The sequence below is a fragment of the Hibiscus syriacus genome, unplaced genomic scaffold (assembly GCF_006381635.1).
Source record: "Hibiscus syriacus cultivar Baekdansim isolate YM2019G1 unplaced genomic scaffold, ASM638163v2 tig00003715_pilon, whole genome shotgun sequence".
Lineage (NCBI taxonomy): Eukaryota > Viridiplantae > Streptophyta > Magnoliopsida > Malvales > Malvaceae > Hibiscus > Hibiscus syriacus.
In genome coordinates, this window is record NW_024061980.1 from 1,465,230 (window position 1) to 1,488,134 (window position 22,905).

General features: G+C 37.0%; 1 non-coding gene and 1 pseudogene across 1 annotated transcript; both read left to right on the plus strand.

Annotated features, from left to right (window-relative positions):
- The first annotated feature begins 13,382 nt into the window (after positions 1–13,382).
- Positions 13,383–13,455, plus strand: TRNAK-CUU. Its single transcript has one exon. It is a non-coding gene; the product is annotated as a tRNA-Lys (tRNA).
- A 3,611-nt stretch (positions 13,456–17,066) lies between these two features.
- Positions 17,067–20,299, plus strand: LOC120180450 (annotated as a pseudogene).
- The last annotated feature ends 2,606 nt before the right edge of the window (positions 20,300–22,905 follow it).

Here is a 22,905-nt window from a genome sequence, read left to right on the forward strand (position 1 = left end):
ATCGGGAAAGCCATTAAAGGGATTTGCTTGGGAAGCAATGAAGGGCTTCGGGAAAATGGAAAGATGTTTGAACCATTCAAGATTTTTGGGTGCATTGAATTAAATGTTTTATTAAAGAAAATTTCTATATATATATATATATATATATCACTGTGAATGGAAACAAAATTTGAGAGCTGATTGCTTACCTCTAGGATCATTGACATCGCTATATTTGATCAAATCTCATCTATCATTTGTTTTATAGGCTTACGATTTCATTTCTTTTATTCAATTAATTTCTCTCTTATAAAAATAATATAATTCTCTTTGCCACAAATTATTTTGGTTTGTCTAGTGATTTTATACTAATAAAGCGATTTCTATATAGTTTTATTTCGAGCAAATCACTTTAATTAAAAATTTATTATTATAGTATTTTGATTTTTTTTAATGCAAAGGAAAGACCGAAAGGTAGATTGCAGCACTCTTATAGCATAATCTCGTAGCAAAACCAGAAAGAGCATCAGGGGAAATAGCATCATCACGTAGCAAACCAGAAACAGCATCAGGGGGAATAGCATATCTGTTAGCTCCGAATGGCATGTTCCATGCGATCTTCGCCATTGCATCCGCAGTCTGATTGGCTTCGCGCGGCGTATGAGAGAACTGCAGTCTCCAAGGACGATCCAACATCTCAATCAAGTGAGAAATCAAATGAGAGTTTCCTTCCATAGTCTTGCCCTGACAAAGCAATTCGCAGACTTCACGATTATCAGTTTCTATCACCACATCTTTGATTTCCAAATCCCAGGCTACAGATAACCCCTGTAAACACCCACATCTCAGCATCAAACACGGAACACCTCCCTAACGCCTTTGAATACCCCATAATCCAATTGCCATTTGAATCACGTATGACTCCTCCACACGTCGCTAAACCGGTCGAAGACTTACGAGACCCATCAGAATTAATTTTGAACCAGCCCGAAGAAGGGGTGCACCATTTGACAACTTCGCGAGCCATATCTAAACCTCTACGCGCGTCTTCCTTCATGGCTTCATGAGCTCGAACACTCTCTCACAGAAACGCCTCCCTCGCTGCAAGACACCCTCTGTAACATTTTGACTCTCGATAAACCCTTGTAGCACGATATGGCTTTCCAAAACTCCGAAGCCTCATTAGAATGAGCCCCCATTCTCTGTGCATAAGCACTTGCTATGGAAAATGTGTAATTCTTCTCCCATTTCCACCGTGGTCTATCATCACCACCACTAGGTTTAGGGAGATTACGGCTGCAATTGACAGTAATAATTCATCTGCTAATAACGGACTCAACATTTCCCACCTCCAATCACCATCTACACCCAGCATGAGAGCAACCGGTGTAGGTTGAAAAGAGAGGTTTTGTATCTTGCAATGATGCATGAGAGGACCAAAATCATAAACTCAATCATCTTTCCAGAAATCCACAGTTTCACCATTTCCGAGCCTCCAACTAATCGCCGAGTAAACCTCAGGCCAAATAAGACTCAGGCCTCTCCAAACACGAGAACATCCTAGGCGAGTGATTGAAATAGGAAGAATATCATTCCATTTATACTTAGAGCGCAGTAGTTTAGCCCATAATTGATTATCATTTGTCAGCAGACGATATCCCAATTTCATCAGGAAAACTTCGTTTTGGGTTTCCATTCTCTTAAGACCAAGACCGCCATGTTCAACCGACATACAAATACGGTCCCAAGACACAAGATTAACCTTTCGTTTTTCAACAGAGTGACCCCAGATAAAGTTCTTCGTCAGAAGCTCAATTTCTTCACATATACCCTTTGGTAAATAACTTGTTTGAATGGCATAGGTGGGTAACGTGTTTAATACCGATTTGGCCAAAATAAGTAAATAACACGGCCAGCAAAGGAGAGAGATTTCGCTTTCCATTCAGCAAGTCTATCTCGGGTCTTCTGAATTAAGTACTCGTAAGTCTCATTAGTGACCCGTTTGTGTAAGAGGGGAACACCCAAGTAACGTCCTAGGTCGTCTACCCTTGAGTAATTAAAACCCCTCACTAATGTATCTGCAAATAGTATCCTCCACATTGTGCGAGAGAAAATATGGGTCTTTGTCTGACTAACCTTTTGGCCGGAGCTAAAACAGAATTCCTGCAGGACCCGTTGAATAACATCTAGTTGGTCCAAAGATGCTTCCGCGAACAAAACAAGGTCATTTGCGAAGTATAAGTGAGATAAGCACGGGCCATCATGAACCAATTGATCGGTTTCCAATTTCCGTCAGTCACTTCCTTCTGAATAGCTTGAGCTAATCTTTCCTACAAAGCACGAAAAGATAGAGTGATAAAGGATCACCCTGACGAATTCCGCGAGTAAGTTTAAAAGAATCAGAGACCGCTCCATTTCACAACACCCGAGTAGACACTGTAGATACACAGTTCATTATAAGTTGACGAAGCTCTAGAAGAATCCCAATATCATGCAAAGTATCATCAATAAACGACCACTCAAAGATTAACTTCCGTAGGAGATGTTTCAACCTATTCACCACCACTTTGGTAACAATTTTGAATAAGATTGTACATAAACTTATCCGCTGAAACTGGTTGAAATATTTCGGCGCGACAATTTTGGGAATAAGTACCAAGAAAGCTCTATTTCATCTCTGCAGAAACCGACTTCTGAAAGAAACAGTCACGAACCAACTGACATACCTGAGAACCAACCAAAACCCAATTACGCTGATAGAAGAAAGCGTGGAAGTCATCCACGCCGGGAGCTTTAGCCGGATCCATACTCAGAACCACCTGGCGGATCTCTTCCTTTGAACTGGCGTACATAGAGAATAATAAGAATTTGCTGCCAAGGAGGGAAACCGACCGTGTATATGGTAAGTATACCCATGATTGCCGTTATTCGTAAAGAGCTTGGAGAAATAATTAACTGTCATTTCACGAAGCATGGACTGATCATTGCACCTAGTGCCGTATTCACCTCATAACATGGCAATGGTATTCTGACGACGACGATTCCTTGCAAAATCATGGAAAAATTTTGTATTCTAATCCCCATGAGTTAACCAATTGCTTCGCGATTTCTGCATCCATAACATATCCTCCTGCTCAAGAAGGAGTTCCAAATCTGTCTTGAGTTGTACCTCCAAATTAGACAAAAAATCCGAATGTTTTTGCTGAAGTACCCGATCAATACCCCGTAATCGAGCCATGATCCATTTTTTCCGAGCCCCAATCATCCCAAAACTAGATGGATTCCACTCCATCAACTTGGGTTGTAGATTCTGAAGATTGGTTAAAACCGTTTCCTCCCTGCACCAATTACTCATAAGGAAGTTCCTGAAATCCGGGTGATGTAGCCAAGCGAAAACAAATCTGAACGGTAAAACTCGATGAGGATGCTGATCAATCTCTAATTTCATAAAGTAAAGGCCTATGATCCGAACTCAACTGGTCCAAGTGAAAACTGTCGAGTCCGGATAACGAGCATGCCAACACGAATTCACCAGACAATGGTCCAACGGTTGATGAAGCGATCCACGAGACCAAGTAAACGGAATACCTTGGAAACCAAGATTCGAGAGCACAATCATCAACAAAAGAAGCAAAACTCCGGCTAGTACCCACACGGCCAACGGCACCCCCACTCCGCTAATCTTGGTTCAAGATGGTGTTAAAATCGCCACCCAAAAGATAAGGATAATTATTTCCCGGATTAAGATTTTCTAGATATTCGGACTTGCATAAACCACAGTGACACAAAAATAGTATCCTCCATACCCGCCCCTCGAATTAAACAGCGTACGAATTGATTAGTAATTTTAAGAATCACCACCTGCAAATGATCCTGCCAGAGCAACCAAATACCACCTCTGAACCCCTGCGCTTCAACACGGAAAGAGTTACAGAAACCAAATTTCGCAATAATCGAATCCGCCTTTAACCCACTTACTCTAGTTTCCAGCAAAGCTACGAAATAAGGCTTGTGATATCGGACAACCTGCTTGAAATAACGCGATAAGTAGGGCTGGCAGCCCCTTGACAGTTCCAAAATAACCAATTTAACATGGTAACGGGTTAGGAGAATTATTTATGGATCTGCTCCCCGTCCCCTCTGATTCAATACACGAAACGTTTAATTCCACGTTCTCTTTACCCACCATTCCTGCATCATGAGCCAAAGAGCTTGAACTATGACTTGCCGTCGGAATACCACCTATCGCAGATTGAATATTTTTCTTACGGACTTTCAACCCTTTGTTTCCAGGAGGCTGCCCCCGAGACAAATTGATTTTATCTTTGGTACTTTCCAAGATGGTTACTATCGTATGGTTACTGTCGTATGTTTCCTGTAGACACCGTTTTTGTTGGGTCGGAAAAATATTATTAAATATTATTATTATTATTACTATTATTAATATTATTAATTTATATTTTTTGCAGGCTTAATTTGTAACCCATATTACAAGTCCAAGACCCAACTATCACCCAGAACCACGAGGCCCAATTTAATCAGAGCTCATTACAGCAAGACAACTCAACAGTTCATTACAAGCTCAACCCGAGACCTGTTCAAGTTGGATCCGACCCTACCCGTATAGGACCCGAACCGACCCAGTATGATACCCATATGAAATTAGGGTTTTTGAAATCCTAAACTAAAGCTGCAGCAGCCGCCAGTAGCCCTTCTTTCTTCACCAGTGCATGGGCTGCCAAGTAAGTCGTCACCGAGCCAGCAAGCCACCGCTCTTGCCGAGGCCACCATCGTCATCACCATTGTCATCATCCACCAATGAACAGAAAAACAAATAAAAACATTATCATCCAGCACTTAAGAATCCACCAAATCGACCAAATCTCATCAAATCCACCAAAACATATTTTAATGATAATAAAATCCCGAAAATCCGGATTTTTGTCTAGCAAAGACCATACTCACTAAACGACATCATTCGACAATCATAAATAAAGAGGACAAAGAGTATTTGAAGGGGGGAGGAAAATAAGAAAAATAGAGAGAGCTTACCTTCAATCCTTGGACGACTATAGATCGGTGATCGAACTACAAATCCAAGAGGTGAAGAAGCTTATGGTGGTGGGTAGGCCGACATATTTTGACGGTGGCCCCATCGGACGGTAGGTTTAGCGGTGGCGAAAGGTAAACCTTTCGGTTTCCTTTCGAAGATCTATGCTTGTGTTGTCGTTTTTAGACTAAATAAAAGGGGTTTCAGGTTAAAGGTGAAAATATGAATATTTTGAGGGTTTAGGCTTACTTCGACCGTCGTGTGCCACCGCGATCGTCGTCGCTGACGCCGATGGTGTCTCTCTTTCTCTTCCTCGACGAGGGGAAGTTGAGAGAATTTTGACTCTATATCTCTCTATGTTTTTATGAGAAATGAAAAAATGGGAAATATGGCTTAAACAAGCCTACGTTTTTCATATATATATATATTAGTCAAAACTACGTCATTTTAACTAAGGACCTTCTGCGAATTTTCGGAAGGTGGGATAATAGCATTCTAAGTCCCTCGTGTTTTGTAATTTTATATATTAACTATTAAATGAAGTTTTGTTTTACTTTGAGTATTTATTTTTCAATACTTTTATTTTAATCTTGTTTTACTTATTTTGTAATTTTTGTTAATATTTAAATTTAGATACCATATTTATAAATATTCTATTTTAGTAACTATTTGTCATTAGGTCTAATTATTATTTAAACTTCTATGTTTCTATTTTATTTTATTTTAGTCTTTAATTGTATTTATGGGTTATTTACACTTAAGGTACCTGTATTATTTAACATTTGTGATTTGGGCTTTAGTTTATTTTATAATTAATGTTTTGTGACTTCAAGTTTTTGTTAATACCATTTTAGTCCTTTAACTTTCTGTTTTTTATTTTAATTTTTTAAGTTTCTGTTTTTACTATTTTAGTCATTTAAATGTCTGTTTTTAATATTTAGTTCCTTAAGTCTATATTTTTGTTATTTTGATCCTTAAAGTTTTTGTAATTACTAGTTTGAGACTTTAATTTTTTGTTATTATCATTTCAATTCTTTAAATTTCTGTTTGTGTTATTTTGTCTTTTAAATTTCTATTTTTACTATTTTAGCCTCTTAACTTTTTGTTTATGTTATTTTAATCCTTTAAGTTTATGTTTTCAAGATTTCTTATCGTGTTAAAGGATTTTCTCTAATTAATTAATTTGAAGCAAATTAATAAATATCTAATAAATGAATCATACCTTAACTTTATATTTGATTCAGGATTTCCACTATTTACGATGATATGTAAGCGATACAATATCAATTTTGGGCGTTGTGGGGGTGCTAATCATTCTCCACGCGTAACCAACTCCCGAACTCGTTTTAATCAAATCTTTGGTAAACGCAAACCAATTTTTATCTTAAAAATGATTTTTCTTAAAATTATTTTTAAAAGATGTTTTTAGGTATTCGACCTACCTAACCCAAAGGTTGATGGCAACTCTTTTCAATTTTATTCAATTAATTCAAAATCACCCATTTTCCAAAATTAAAGTCGTAACTGTTTTTAAAAATAATAAATAATTGTTCCACCTAAAAATGGTTATGACAACTTGACGACTCTACTGTGGACTTTTTTTTAGAAAGTCAAGCTGTAAGTTGTTTACACATTTTCGTTTGGTGGAAATTATGAGTTCGAGTATTTAGTTAACATATGATCCTTTTATTAAAGTTTTTTAATTGCTTCATTTTTTTATTGTCATACTAACATTTGAATCTTTGCCTTCAGATATGTCCAAGTTTTTGTCGAGTGGTTTCGTTTTCCTTTCGAGTCAAAGGGTCTCTCTTTACACACATTACGGGCATTTGCATAACGTAAAATTTAACTCCATGCGGGCCTTGCAAGTAACCTTCGGGATTCATATACCTTATGTCTTCGTGTGAATTTATTCTTCGCATAGGCATAAGGGAATGTATCCTTTCGAATTGAACTCGTTCCCTTTGAAACTTGTAATGGGTGAGGATTGAGGGTTTGACAGCCCAAAGGGCACCGACATCAAGGACAATTCGAGTACATTTTTCCTCATAGAGCCGAAACCATGCATATAGTGAATCGTAGAATGGTCACCATAGGTAGAGTCATATCGAACCTATGTTCGTCAGTAGGTATCCAAAATAGGTGTACACAAAGGAGAAACGTTTCTGAACCTTTCATTTTTGCTTTAAATTATGTTAAATAACATCATGCGAACTAGATATCATGCAGTTAGGATTAATTGTTTTTAAAATTATCATTATGGGTAGATAGCATGTCCAGGTAGGAATGTTATTTAATTAAGGCATGTTCGGTTAGATATCATGACAAGGTATATGTTATATTCATATTTGAATAACATTTTTATTTGTATTGATTGTCTCACATGTATTAAATGATTTCTTTTGTTTTGTTTGTGTACACTAATTAATTTCTTTCATTTTGTTTATGTAAACTAACTTATTTCTTTTTATTGTATCATTTTTCATCTTTCTTTGCATTGCATTGCATCAATATAACATAATACACAAGTGTTGATTCTCAAGGGGATACTCAAGTGGAAATTTTATCATAGAAGAGATAAAGGTTTTCAATTAAGCTTTCGCATACACAGACATGTACTAAAAGCTAAAAGAAGTTCAGAGTACAAGAATGAGACTTGCTAGATGATTGTGCAATATTCGAGACTGAAATGATGATCCACTGATTTGAGGAGTAATCCAGAAGTGGAGTCTTATCTACAATCATGTCATCACTAGTCATCAATAAGCGACGCATTGACTTCAACACCACCGAGGCATTAACGGAGTTAGTTTACATAGCATTGAGGGGCATCAGTTTCAAATAGAAGATCCAAGACGAAGTAGTGAGCTCGAAGATCGTGCAGAATTTGAGACTGAAATGAAGATCCACTGATCCAAGGAGTAATCTAGCAATAAATTCTTATCTATGATCATTTCATCATTAACCACCAAGGAGTAATGCACTTCAGCACCGCTGGGGCATTAATAGAGTTAGGTTACAAAGAGATGGAGGGGCGTCATTTTCAAGGACAAATATTCAAGATGAAGCGGAGATCCACTTCAAACTCAACATTTAAGCGAAGTCATGTCTGTAAAATGGATTGTCTTGTAATGTGAAAACTTTTTATTTCTTGTGGAAATTATTCTACGATATCCATCGTTGGGATCAATTTTTTTGCATCTGTATTTATATCATTGCATTTTACATAGCATTCATTTAAGCATTTTTACATGCATTAATCGTACTTTGTGGGGAACTTTGAGGAAGTGCATTTAACAGTAACTGCATTTACACAGTATTGAAAATGAAAGCAAAATTTGAGCAACTGAATAAACAACTGGAAGATAATTTGCAAAAGATGCAAGTATAGTGTGAATCTAAAATTGAGCAGGCACAATTGTAAAACCAAAAGGACCTAGTAGACCAAATGGTAGAAAATTGGCTGGACTCAACCAAGAAAGAGGCAATGAGAATATTTCTTCGATTAGAGGAACCTTCGAAGATGTGATGGCCCATGCTAATAATCCGATACTCATTTCTCCCCACAAGCTTCCAAACCATCAAGCAGGATTCTCTTCCAATAAAATTCATACAACTGTGTTAAATCCTCGGGGTAATTCTACTGATCATAACATATTCGTTCCTAAGGCAATGAGAAGAGCCAAGAATGAGATCCCGGAGAATTTAAAACAGTGGTTCAGTGAGACATTCAAGGAAATGAGAGGACATAGCTTTCACAACGAAATGGATGCAACATAACTAGTACTAGTTTCTGACTTGGTGCTTCTGCCCAAATTCAAGATGCCCAAGTTTGAAAAGTACAGTGGAACCAGTTGCCCTAATGTCTATCTCACGATGTTTATTTGAATGATGATTGGATATACTAAAAATGATCGGATGTTGATCCACTGCTTCCAAGACAACCTGACTGGACCCACTTCTAGGGGTATAACCAATTGAGTCGTACTCAAGCCCTCTCTTGAAAGGATTTAGCTAGTGCCTTTATGGACCAATACAAGCATATGATTAATATAGCACCTGATCAAATAACGCTGCAGAATATGGAGATGAGGAGTGATGAGAGTTTCTGATAATATGCTCAACGATGGAGGGATGTCGCATCTCAAGTGCATCCACCAATGACTGAAAGAGAGTTCATTACTCTATTCATAGATACATTACAGTCTCCATATATCGACTACATGATAGGGGTTGCCACTAAGAATTTCTCTGACATCGTCATGTGCGGAGAAATAATCGAAAGAGCTATCAAGAATGGCCAGATAGGTGGTACTAGCCATACTGACATTGAGGAAAGAAATGACATCAATATAATGGATTTAGCTAGTCCGGGGACCGTGTCTCATAATGTTTTTTGTAAAAAGACATGCATTAATCAAATTTCGATGACATATGAGGAATTGCTCCCAAAGCTAATTGAGAACAACATGGTGATTCCAGTTCAATCCAAACCAAGAGAGGACCCATATCCTGAAGGCCATGATATTTACACCATATCCAGCTATCACATTGGGAGCTTAGGCCATACCATTGAGAATTGTAGGGCATTGAAGCGTAAGGTCCAAGATCTGATCGATTCAGGGTATTGACTTTTAATGTGTAATGGGGCATTTTGATCAGAAGTCGGCTGGGGCATCCATCAAAGTTTTGTTGCATCATCAAATGCATGTTATCTTGTTTAAACCTATTTTTTTGTTTATGTTTAAATATTTGTAAATCATTTGATGGTCAAACATTTTAAATAAAATGTTTCATTATGAGGAAATGAGCAATGAGCAAATTTTAATCTTGAATTCTTTAAATATCACCTTAATTAAAAATTCTTTAATAATTGAGGTTGTAAATCTTTAACAAATGACAATATGGAACCCCTACAAAATAAGAACCCCATTGATTCAGAACATACAACAGAACACATACCCTTCTCTTGCAGGGACCAAGCTAGTTATCTCCTCGTATGTACAATCAATCATCTTGGCATTCAGGTATGTGTTAGGAACGGATAAATGGAGCATCCAACACATGAAATTGCAAAGACTAATTGGTTTTTATTTCTGTTTATGACTTTCAATGATGATCATGATCCTCTCAGGTGGAATGGTCAAGTAGGTGAATTTAGTTTAGGTCAGTTGCTTGGGAATTGAACTCTAACGATTTTCTGACCTTCAACAAACACCTAGACTATAACAGGTTCTCATGAGCTTAAAAATAGAATATTTTTACCCAACAATATATATATATACACACACAATAAAGCTGAGTTATTCCTCTAAAGCAATTGGTTATAGAGGAAACTTGAAAGCCCTGGCTTTATGAATAGATTATATTCAAACCATGATATTGATCGGGTACTCGACAATTCAGTGTATGCTCCACTGTGATTGTCAAGTCAAAGACTTTGTGACGACATGAATCCTTCAGCTAGCCTGATAAAGGTGATTATAAGATATACGTACAATAAAGCTTGAGTTGTACCTCTAGAGCAATTGGTTAAACGCCCCGACTTTATGGATAAGATTCAGCTAGCCTGATAAAGGTGATTATAAGATATACATACAATAAAGCTTGAGCTATCCCTCTAGAGCAATTGGTTAAACACTCCGGTTTTATGGATAAGATTCATCTAGCCAGATAATGGAAAATTAAATCAAATTTACTAAAAAGAGTTTCGGTGAATATGGACAAAGGGAGTTGAGCCTGTTATAGTCAAACTCACACGAGCACTTAGAAATCTCATTTTAGACCGATATTTATGCACTACCTTGACTAGGTGAGTCTACGAAGCTTGAACAAATGTAAGATTTCAAAGAACTGAAATAGAAGTATTATGAAAGGTCTAGCTATTGATTATGCTAGTTGTGTCGTTTTGTTCGCCTCCAATTAAAATGTCAAGTCAAGAAAGAGGGGCAAACCATGATCTTCACGATGACTGAATTGGGGAAACAAACCTTAGGATTTAGGTAGCCAACCTCTAAACCAACTTTTTTTATCTTGATATTTGCAAAGATTACAATATCAAAGATTAAAAGAGCAGTTAATTCTTTGATGTACAATGAATTCCTGTCTTATGATTTGCTTTAAAACTTAGAATGAGACAACATTTTCAAAATTTCTTTTGATATTTTTCGAAGTTTTGAAAATTCAAAGGAAGAAAAGCATTTTCAAATAAGATAAGTTTTCTGGAAATATCTTGGAATTCAACAAATATCTTTCCAAAGCTCAAGATTCGAAGTTGGGACAAGGGAACCTAAATTTTTAGGGCAAAAAAAATAAATTATCTCAGGTTGAGGTTTGTAAGAATACACCTTGGTGGAAATGAAGACAAACTGAATCAGGGATAGAATGCTTGCTCATGCAATTATTCCCACCAAGAATACATGCATACATGACATATGAAATTTGCATTTTTGCATTCATCATCATGTGCAATTTTGACATCCATCATAGTATCCAAAATAGTCAGTCAAAAATGCATTATTTTGATCTTTCAGGAAATCAATGTTCGAAAATGACAAACAGATCTTCTGAAGATATTTACTAAATATGAAGGAGTAAGCATACTGTCTATCACCTTTGATGGTGTTTTCTAAAAAAACAAAATTTTGTCTCTTTTGAGACAATTTCTTTTTAAGAAAAATCTTTGAGTTTATTTTTTGGAAACAAAATTTTGTCTCTTTTGAGATAGCTTCTTTTGAAGCATCATCTCTGAGTAGGTTTCTTTTGAAACCAAAATCCTTAGATGGCTAAGATTCATCATAGTATGAGCAGTGTCATCCCCGACCAGATCTCCTTATTATAGGAGTTGTGTCAACCCGATAACCATTCGTCCTCATCACGTAGGAGCCGTGTTATCACCTTTAGATGACCAGAACTCTTCATCACGTATGAGTAGTGTCATCACCTGACCAGATTTCCTCATTATGTAGGAGCTATGTCAATCTAGATAACCAGTCGTCCTCACATAGGAAAGAGTTATCACCCTTCCTAAAGATAGGCAAGAACTCTTCATCATGTATGAGCAGTGTCATCCCCCGACTAGATCTCCTCATTATGTAGGAGTCGTGTCACCCTTATACGATTCGAACTCTTCATCACGTATGAGAAGTGTCGTCTCTCAAATCAAACAACAAATCTCAAAACCAAAAAAAGAGAACCGTATAAAAACGGTTGTCTTTTTCATCTTTGCCTATTCTTGTTAACACAAGAATGTGCAAAGAGGGGTAGCTATAGACACCCGTTTTTGTCTGGGTCGAAACAATATTATTAAATATATTATTATACTATTATTAATATTATTAATTTACATTTTTTGTAGGCTTAATTTGTAACTCGATTACAAGCCCAAGACCCAGCTATCACCCAGAACCACGAGGCCCAATTTAATCAGAGCTCATTACAGCAGACAACTCAACAGTCCATTACAAGCTCAATCCGAGACCTTGTTCAAGTTGGATCCGACCTGACCCATAGAGGACCCGAACCGGCCAAGTATGATGACCAATCTGAAATTAGGTTTTTAAAACCCTAAACTAAAGCAACAACAACCGCCAATAGCCTTTCTTTCTTCACCAGTGCATGGGCCACCAAGTAAGCCACAGCCGAGCCAGCAATCCACCGCTCCAGCTGACCGCCGAGGCCACCATCATCATCACCATTGTCATTATCCATCAATGAACAAAAAAAAAAAACATTATCATTCAACACGCAAGAATCCACCAAATCGGCCAAAATCTCATCAAATCCACCAAAACATATTTTAATGATAATAAAATCCCAAAAATCTAGATTTTTGTCTAGCAAAGACCCTACTCACTAAACGACATCATTCGACAATCATAAATAACGAGAACAATGAGTATTCGAAGGGGGAGGAAAATAAGAAAAATAGAGAGAGCTTACCTTCCATCATTTGACGACTATAGATCGGGTGATCGGACTGCAAATCTGAGCGATGAAGAAGCTTATGGTGGTGGGTAGGCCGACATATTTTGACGGTGGCCCCGTCGGACGGTAGGTTTAGCGGTCGCGAAATATAAACCTTTCAGTTTTCTTTCGAAGATCTATGCTTGTGTTATCGTTTTTAAACTAAATAAAAGGGGGTTTGGGTTAAGGGTGAAAAAATGAATATTTTGGGAGTTTAGGCTTACTCTAGTCGTCGTGCGCCGCCGCGAACCACTGTGGCTGACGCTAGCGGTGTTTCTTTTCTCTTCCTCGACGAGGGGAAGTTGAGAGAATTTTGGCTCTATATCTCTCTATGTTTTTATGAGAAATGAAAAAAAATGAGAAATATGGCTTAAACAAGCTTATGTTTGCCCATCTAGCTCAGTTGGTAGAGCGCAAGGCTCTTAACCTTGTGGTCGTGGGATCGAGTCCCACTGAGGGCAATTCATAACGGAGGTCTTCCACGGATGCTGCTCTCAACCTGGCGTTGGGGGCAGCCTACTACCCTACTTCCCTCTTACCCCATTACATATGGGAATAGGGCCAGCTAATTTTTTTACATCGTTTTAACTAAGAACCTTCTGCGCATTTTCGAAAGGTGGGATAATAGCAGTCTAAGTCCTTCGTGTTTTGTAATTTTATATATTAACTATTAAATGAAGTTCTATTTTTAATATTTAGTCCCTTAAGTCTCTATTTTTTTATTTTGATCCTTAAAGTTTTTGTAATTATTGTTTTGAGACTAATTATTTTTATTATCATTTCAATTCTTAAAATTTCTGTTTGTGTTATTTTGTCTTTTAAATTTCTATTTTTACTATTTTAGCCTCTTAACTTTCTGTTTATGATATTTTAATCCTTTAAGTTTATGTTTTCAAGATTTGTTATCGTATTAAATGATCTTCTCTAATTAATTAATTTGAAGCAAATTAATTAACTAATAAATGAATCATATCTTAACTTTATATTGGATTCAGGATTTCCACCATTTACGACGATATGTAAGCGACACAGTATCAATTTTGGGCGTTGTGGGGTGTTAATCCTTCTCCACGCGTAACTGACACCCAAACCCGTTTTAATCAAATCTTTGGTAAACGCATACCAATTTTTGTCTTAAAAAATGATTTTTCTTAAAATTATTTTTAAAATAAATTTTTAGGTATTCAACATATCTAACCCAAAAGTTGATGACGACTCTTTTCAGTTTTATTCAATTAATTCAAAATCACCTATTTTTTAAAATTAAAGTCGTAACTACTTTTAAAAATAATAAATAATTGTTCCAAAAATGGTTATTACATTTCCCTTTCGTTGCAGTAGTGTCTCTGACAAGCACCTGTGATTATTTCCCCACCTCTAGAGTAATAACCTGCCGATCATTCGCTCGGGCTGTTCCACGTCCATTTTTTATTCTTGTCTAAATTTAGTAATGTTCTCTTCAATAACAATACCACCAACCCTTCCTCTTGGACCTTGACTAGATCGTGAATAACTCGGCATCCCATGATCAGCAGCAGGTACCAACTGTGTACTCACTGGTTTCCCAACGGCCTTTTCCCTTCTCCGTGTAGGACGATCCACCTTCCTTTTCTGTTTCATGGGAGGCTCATCATTCACGTGTTCATTATCAACCTGCTGTTCAGTCGCCAGAATCTCAAAACGGGATTCGTTTCCCTCTCTCGAGCTTCCACCATCTTTCAGCTTGCCCGTTTCATGATTTTTCGGATCTTTGTCTCGGGAACGGCGGCGTCGACTGGTTGCAATCATCCATGGTCCGTATAGCTCCTCACCTCATTCTTTCAGATTAACTCCCTCCGAAAGTTCCCTCGCATCCTGCCTTTCCATGTCCATAGTATCATTGTCAACTTTCCCGCAAATATCCTGCATGTGACCATAAACTCCACACTTGAAGCATATGTTTTGAAAACCCTCATACTCGATTTGTTGAACGAAATCATCAATGCCGATACATGGAAGAAGGGGTTTGCTCAGATCAACCGTTATCGCAAATCGCGCGAATTTTCCTCGCTCACCCTTGTTCGTATTGTAGTCGACTTTGATCACTTGGCCAAGTTCAGCAGCAATTCTTCGAAGCATCGATTGTGTGTAGTATCGGTATGGAAGCCCCGGGAGACGGGCCCAGACAATAACCTCAGACGGGTGACTCTCGGACGTGGAAAAGTGTCGACTCCATGGTTGCACTGTGAGGTAGCTACCGAATATCATCCATGGACCTTCCGTTAATAATTTGGAGTCGTCCTCTGCACTTTCAAATCTAACCAAATAATACCAGTTATCCAGATCAGTCAGTTGAAACTTACCCACCGGCTTCCATAACAAGTTAATCTTATTCCACAGAGCTCGATACCCAATTGTCTTCCCAAGAGTCTCACGATTATCGACTGCTTCATGTTATGATCGATTGAATCGTGTACTCGGGTGGAAAACTAGACAGCCTGATAATCTCCAGACCGATCAACTTTATCGTCACCATCATGTATCTCCACATCATTCACCCCAAAACTAGTATTCTCATCTCTCACGTCAACAGAAGACTTTCGCACTGTCGCAGCATAGGACTTCTTCTCGCGACTATAGACATCTTCCTGCAGCGTAAGAGAAGTTGGCGAAGATTGCCCTCTTTAGAAATCGGCAACGACAGCGATTCATTCTCCATACCAGCCGGAGTAGTCTTGTCAAATCCTGACCATACGGAAAGACCAAGGGAGGGCCTCAGAGACGGCGGCCGCAGGCGCCGCCGTTTGCGTGGGAACAACCATGCAAACCCCTCAAAAGCCTAGTCGAACGTAACCCTTCCGAGAACTCCGGAGCAGACTTAAACTTTGATATATCAATGTATAAATATTATTTGATTTACAATGGTATGTTGTGAATAATATTTATTTTTTCATAATAATTTTGGTTCAATTGTATTGGATAAGTTAAACCACTTTGAAATATATATATATATATATATATATATATATATATCACTTATAAGTTTTAATTTTTTTAAAGGAAAAGAGTATTGTGATTTTCATAATCAATCACCACTAATTGTGTTTGTGAATTATATATTATATATTGATGGATTTTTGTTAAAGACATATAACAGTTAATTACTTAATTAATACTGTTTGTGGGGAAATCCTTTTATTGTCACTCAACTTTTTTGTGAGTTGAGTAAATCAATCAACCCGCCCTGGTTAGATTTGAACTTGATTTAAGTTTTAAGTATGTAACGTGGACTAAATTTTAAAATAATTTAAAATAATATTTTTTTTTGTTTTAATTTAATTACAAATTATATATAGCATTAATATAAAAATATTTTTTTTCAATATTCAATATTTTTAAATAGTGAAAATAAGTAATTTGGGTAGATTAGATTTGGTCTGAATGACTCTCGACCATTTGATAACGAACGTTCAAATACCTTTATAAATGTTGTATTCAAACTCGGGTCCATTAAGGATAACAACTATCTCTTAACTGTTGTGATCATTCGGTTCATTGAGGTTCAAAAAATATATCATTTTGGTGTTATAAATCTAACAATTATATAGTGGATTGGACTCGGAGACTGATTGGGCCAGATTTCTTTAAAATAACCAATATAATACTCTATCAAAAATTGGGGTCTAAACTCTGATGTATTGGGTTGGGTCTTTGTTTACATCAAAACTTGCTAAAGTCGGGTTAGGTACGGGGCCCTATTTGGTTAACAATGCTTAGCTTCCAATCCTTTGGACTTGGTCTATTTTCTATTTTAATTATCATTCTCTCCATTAATATCATATATATATATATATTAAATAATTTATAGTAATTATAAAATAATATTTATTTAAAAAAATTAGTTATTGTTAAGTATATATATTTTATAAACATAATTATCTGAATTTAAATTTAATATTAAATATATTTATTAGACTGATAAGATATATTATAAACTTTTAAAAAATTAAATTTAAAATAAAATCCATAATTAAGTGATATTAGATTTAGTTTACCAAAATACTAAAACAGCACATTAGGAAGTCCCGTTATGTTTGTTTGCTTTTGCTTTGTCTCTGGTTCATCCTTTAACTAAAACGAAACGCAAGTTATCTCAAAATAGTGTCAAACAAAAACCCCATAGGCCCATACGTGTTTTTGTTTTGAAGTGGGGAATCAAAAAAGTTTTCGTCTTTCCTTCTCGGCGCGTGTTTTAGATGGGGATGGATTCTAGGATAGAAATCAAGGCGGCGAATCCTAAGAAAGGAGACAATGCGGTGCATCCGGCGGCGGCAGCATCACAGCCCCAGCCATCCGTGTCATCGCCTTCGCATGGTGGACATGCGCGGCTGCTGCTGGAGGAGGAGGGCCAGAGTCACAGCCACCGGAGGGGACACAAAGGACAACGGTTGATGAATTTCATGCCGTTTAAAGATTGGGTGCCTTGGCTTATTCCGGCCTTTGTTTTGGCAAACGTAGTCCTTTTTCTAATCTCCATGTTTATTAACAATTGCCCCAAGAATTCGGGTTCTTGTGTGGCTCGGTTCCTGGGAAGGTTTTCGTTCCAGCCAATGAAAGAGAACCCTCTCCTTGGCCCTTCTGCTTCTACGTAAGTCTCTCTCTCTCTCTCTCTCTCAAAGCAGATGAAAATCATGTTCTTACGGTGGGATTTTTTTTTACATTTATTGTGCTGAAACGAGGATTGGTTAGCATCTAGAGAATGATTTTAGGGGAAAGCCGTAATAAGTAAAGAATTTGGATTCTTGGAACTGCCTCAATTTGTATGTCAATTATAAAATCGGCAGAGCTGGATTTGTATGGATCAATGTATGAAATCTATGGTCAATCATGATATATTATAATTTACTTCTAGAAAGAAATTTATGATTAGTTTTTACCATTTTCTGCTTCAGATATGGTCTTGGAAGATTATATAATAAATTTGTTTAGGGTGATCTCTTGGAAGATTATACAATAAATTGTTTAGGATGATCTCTTGGAAGACTATATATAGGGTTGCTAGTACAAGTTCATTGATGGCGTGTCCTAATATGCTCTTTTCTGTTTTCCTTCTTCAGATTAGAGAAAATGGGTGCCCTGGACGTAACCAAATCGTCCATGAACATCAGGAATGGCGTATGATTTCTTGTATATGGCTGCATGCTGGTGTTTTCCACATACTTGCCAATATGTTGAGTCTTGTATTCATTGGAATTCGGCTCGAGCAGGAATTTGGGTTTGGTATGGTCTTATTCCCAACTGAAGCTTTATCGTGTTGATGACATTGACGTCGACCTTTACTATATTTTCTGAACTAACTGTTCAGTACATGATGTAGCATTTATTGTTTCAATTCAACGATGCTAATCATTGGTTTTCAAATCTGAGACGTGTCTTAGAGGTTTCTATGACTAACTACTTTTCTAGATCACACACTAAACTGGTCATATATTTCAATTTATTTTCCTTATATCCACATATATCGGATTAGGCCTTCCAAATATTACATTACATGGCTTTATTATCCTAATTTTTCATATCTTCTGCATTGAGTTAATTACCTTTGCGATAAATACAACCATGGCAAATTCAATTCAATGTTCTGGTGTCAATTAAATACCTGTATGGCTTGTTACTGTTGTTAGTTCCCCTGGGGTCACAACTCAGAATGCAAAATTTTAGAAATAAAGGATGAGAACGAGAAACGTAGATTACAAATACACACAATGCAGTCTAAGCTAGTTCCTAGTGGTCGAAAGAACTTTCTGCACTTTGTTGTTAAAGATCAAATCCCTGGCTAGTGGTTAAGTATGTGTTTCACATGAGTCTGAATTTTGAGATGCTCGGCCAAGAAAAAACTGATTGCAGTTTGTGGGTGTTTGATTCATAACCTTCAAACATAGCCCTTTCTCAATGCTTTTTGACCTTATGTATGCCATTAACTATGAAATCAATTATTCTGCAATTGCTTTCCAATGTGTGATTCTTTCTAAACGTCCTTTCCTTTTATTTTCCGAAATCAACATTGTTCTAGGATAATAGGTGGAAAAGGATGGGGGAAGCTCCATGCTACCTGCCGTAAAGTTATTTACTATTTAAGCCTAATTTCTCTTTGCTATCTTTCTACAGTGAGAATCGGGTTGCTTTATCTAATTGCTGGTTTTGGTGGGAGTTGATGTCATCTCTTTTCATTCAAACTGGCATATCTGTTGGTGCCTCGGGTGCACTTTTTGGTTTACTAGGTAGCATGCTTTCGGAACTCATCACAAACTGGACAATCTACGCAAATAAGGCACGTAAGGTTCCCTCTGTTATTTTATTCTTTCTGAATCTGTTTCATATGGGAGACAATTATCTTACAGTTTTGGTTTTCTTTCTGCAGTTAGCAGCACTGCTGTCTCTTATTTTCATTATTGTAATAAATCTAGCTATGGGACTCCTCCCACATGTGGATAACTTTGCTCATATTGGTGGATTTCTTTCCGGGTTTCTCCTTGGATTTGTGTTCTAATCCGTCCCCAGTTTGGATATGTTAGCAAGAAACATGTTCCGTCTGGATGCATTGTGGCTTCTAGTAAACCTAAACACAAGCCATACCAATATGTCCTCTGGCTCGTCTCTCTGATACTATTGATTGCCGGGTAAGTTTGTGGAATCCTTTCCCTCAATTCAAGAAACTTTGTATATAAAAATATTAATCGCTCTTCAAGATCGAAATAGACTATTGCCTTGAAAATTTGCATGCATGACTTTTAAACTGAGTTTCTCAGAAACTCTCATTTTACACCGTATACCTGTGTTTCTTTAATATATACCTGTTGACAAACAGTCCCCTGGGGAAGTAATTGTTGGCAGTTACGAGTTAATGTGAGTTTGGTATTAGGCATGTTAACACAAGTTTCGTGATCTCTTCCCCCCCCAGATTCACGGCCGGCATAATCATGCTACTTCGAGGGGTTAATTTGAATGATCGCTGTTTTGGTGTCATTATCTGAGTTGCGTCCCGACCTCATCGTGGAACTGCAAGTCACAACAGGAAGCGTATTGTGAGGTGAGTTGTGCTGCTCTGTTGTATTAAGTCATCCATTTAATCACTTTTTTTCTTTTGCAGTCAATCGAATACGGGAATCAACTCAAACCTAACAGCATACGCAATGGGGAAAACCGGAAACTACTCACTATCGGGTGAAAACTCTTCCCATATTCAACAGCTATGTTCTGAGCTCTGTAGTCAATGATGGATGCACAAAGCATGTATAGGAGAAGATTAATTTGTAACGAAGTGTTTAAGACCGATGTTGAATTCATTACAGTTTATGAGGATGAAATAGTATGCAACAGCAATGATTGATGTAAAGGATAATCTACCATTCATTGCAGTTTTGCTTCTAAATAAAGTAATAGTAACATTCTCCAACAGAGCTCAAGCCGTTGGAACAATTAAAATAATATTATGTTCCAGTTGGTGTAGCTTGGCATTTGGCAAGAAAAGGTATTGTGGCTTGATTTATTCACACTTCTCCAAATGAATAAAGACTGTCAGATTTAGGATATACATAAAATCATGGTGGTTTGAACATTATTATATACATAAACTCACGGCGTTCTTTTTATATGGTATGATTTTTCGGTATGTAATAGTCACACGAAACATGATTGTATCTGAAGTGAAGTCAGGTCTATTCTTACAACAATGAACAGGTAGTTAAGTTAGTAGTTAGGGTAGTTGTTAAAACATTGAAGATTGCAAAGAATGAATCATTACCTTGTAAAGATAGGAGAGTGGAATGACATATAATACGAAGAAAGAAAAATGATGTCATTTGTGCTTGCCTGAGAAAGCTTTATTTGTATATATTCCCATGGAGGAGGTTGCGTAAGGCTGAAAACAATCTCCTCGACTAAGGCAAAATAGGTTGCATGATTTGGGAGGAAATTTTATATGCCCCCACTACCCAACGATATGACAAAGACAAGGAAGGCATGAGTCTTGATGATGATCCATGCATGCCGGCTTCAGTAACACACAAAATCATTGGTTGTTTTGGGACACAAAAAGCAAATCAATAACAAGATGTTCAAATACACAATAAATGGTTTTAAAAATCAATTAGCGATACAAGGGAACATCACATATAGAAAACGATATAGCCCCCTTCGCCAAGTCTCTTGTAGGCCACGTGTCAAGGCCTTTGTTATCCATCTCTGCTACAATCCCAACCCCGAAGCAGCTATCTCCTATTGCTTCATTCCCATCTATATGTGACAAAATGCATGTGATATTGTCTTCCCATGCCCTTTTCAAGCTATCTTCTAAAGCGTTGAAATCAATACTCCATGTGATCGTCTTCGTACTAATATTATTGGTTAAGATGAACATGAATCTTCCTAATTTCTATTTCCAACGTTATCGACACAAGAATGAGAATGTATCTGCAGTTTCGTTTAATTTTAATCGTGTATTTCTTAAATACGAAAAGTACGATCAATAGATGAAACTTCTTAATTGATTTTACTTATTTTTTTTACTAGGGGCATGTACACCAATTTTTTCTTTACAAAACGGACAGTATATATATACGATATGTAATATTAGTGTTATTTAAATCGGAACAATGTGGTTGTTGGGACACGTATAAATATTCACCACAGGCAAGGCCCTGCTTTCTGCTAGCGAGGCAGTTTGGTGGTTGCAGTCATTTGAAAAAATATCTAAAGTATATATATGTAGTAACAATTTCTATCTAGAGAGGAGAAGATAAATTTATTCCTTATGAATATTTTTTTTTAATCATAAGTAGGATACGCCTAGTTAAACTAGGTCTACAATAGGGAGGACAAAAAAGTCTCTAACAAGAAGAGGTTGTAGAGAAGTCGGAGGAAATCATAAATGTTCGGGAGGTACAACAAGGATTCGCAAGTTTAGTGATGATGTCGGTTTGAGAGAATATGTGAGTTGAGAAGTTTGGAAAGCCTGTCTATTAATAGGCTGGACTTTAAGGGCAAAATGATCCAACGAAATTCAGATATCTGATTAATTTCCGTATTAAATCACTGTCTAAAATTGTTATCATAAACCAATGAATTTGGCCTCAAATCAGTCTAGATTCGTAGTTTAGCCTATTGTAACTCATGCAATTATTCTGTAACTGGCACAATAAACATTATGAACAAAGCTGAAACTTATTGGTCTCCCACGTTTCACAGACGAGACAGACAGATGTGTCGAAGACACGTATTGTCACGAGCCACGATCCTAGCTGAATCGAGACGGACGGAGGGCAACGGCGCGCGAGATTACCTTTTGTTCTTTGTCACTCACAAATGAAGAAGAATGAACACTATAAATACACAACCTGGTATTTCCACTTCAATTTGGGATAGTGTTTTTTATATTCCAACATTCCCCCACTAATGTGAAAGAATTCTTCTGAAACTCAAATATAACCTTCTAATAAGAGCAATAATGGAATTAGTTACTTAAGCACTAGTGAACGTATCTGAACTAGTACATAGTGATGATGAGCAATCATTCTCTTAGATAAGTGAAAGTATTGACTTTCTAATAAGGGTAAACTCATAACACACAAGAAATCCTTGATGTGTAAGATATATATACACGATTGTATATTAGGCCATCTTACCTCAGAATTATAGTAAGTGCTCTAGAAAACCAACCCAACGGTTTTCATAGAAGGTGGCTAATCCTTCTCACTTACGTAGGTTATTTCATAAGGTTTATCTCAACATAGACCACCCTAAATTGGGCTATGATAATTAAGAGCCTTTTACTATGGCTCAACCTCTCAAAGGTTATGGTGATTTTCTTCAATTTCATTACAAATGAACCATCATACTCTGGGATAAGAAATCATTAAGAATATTCAACATCT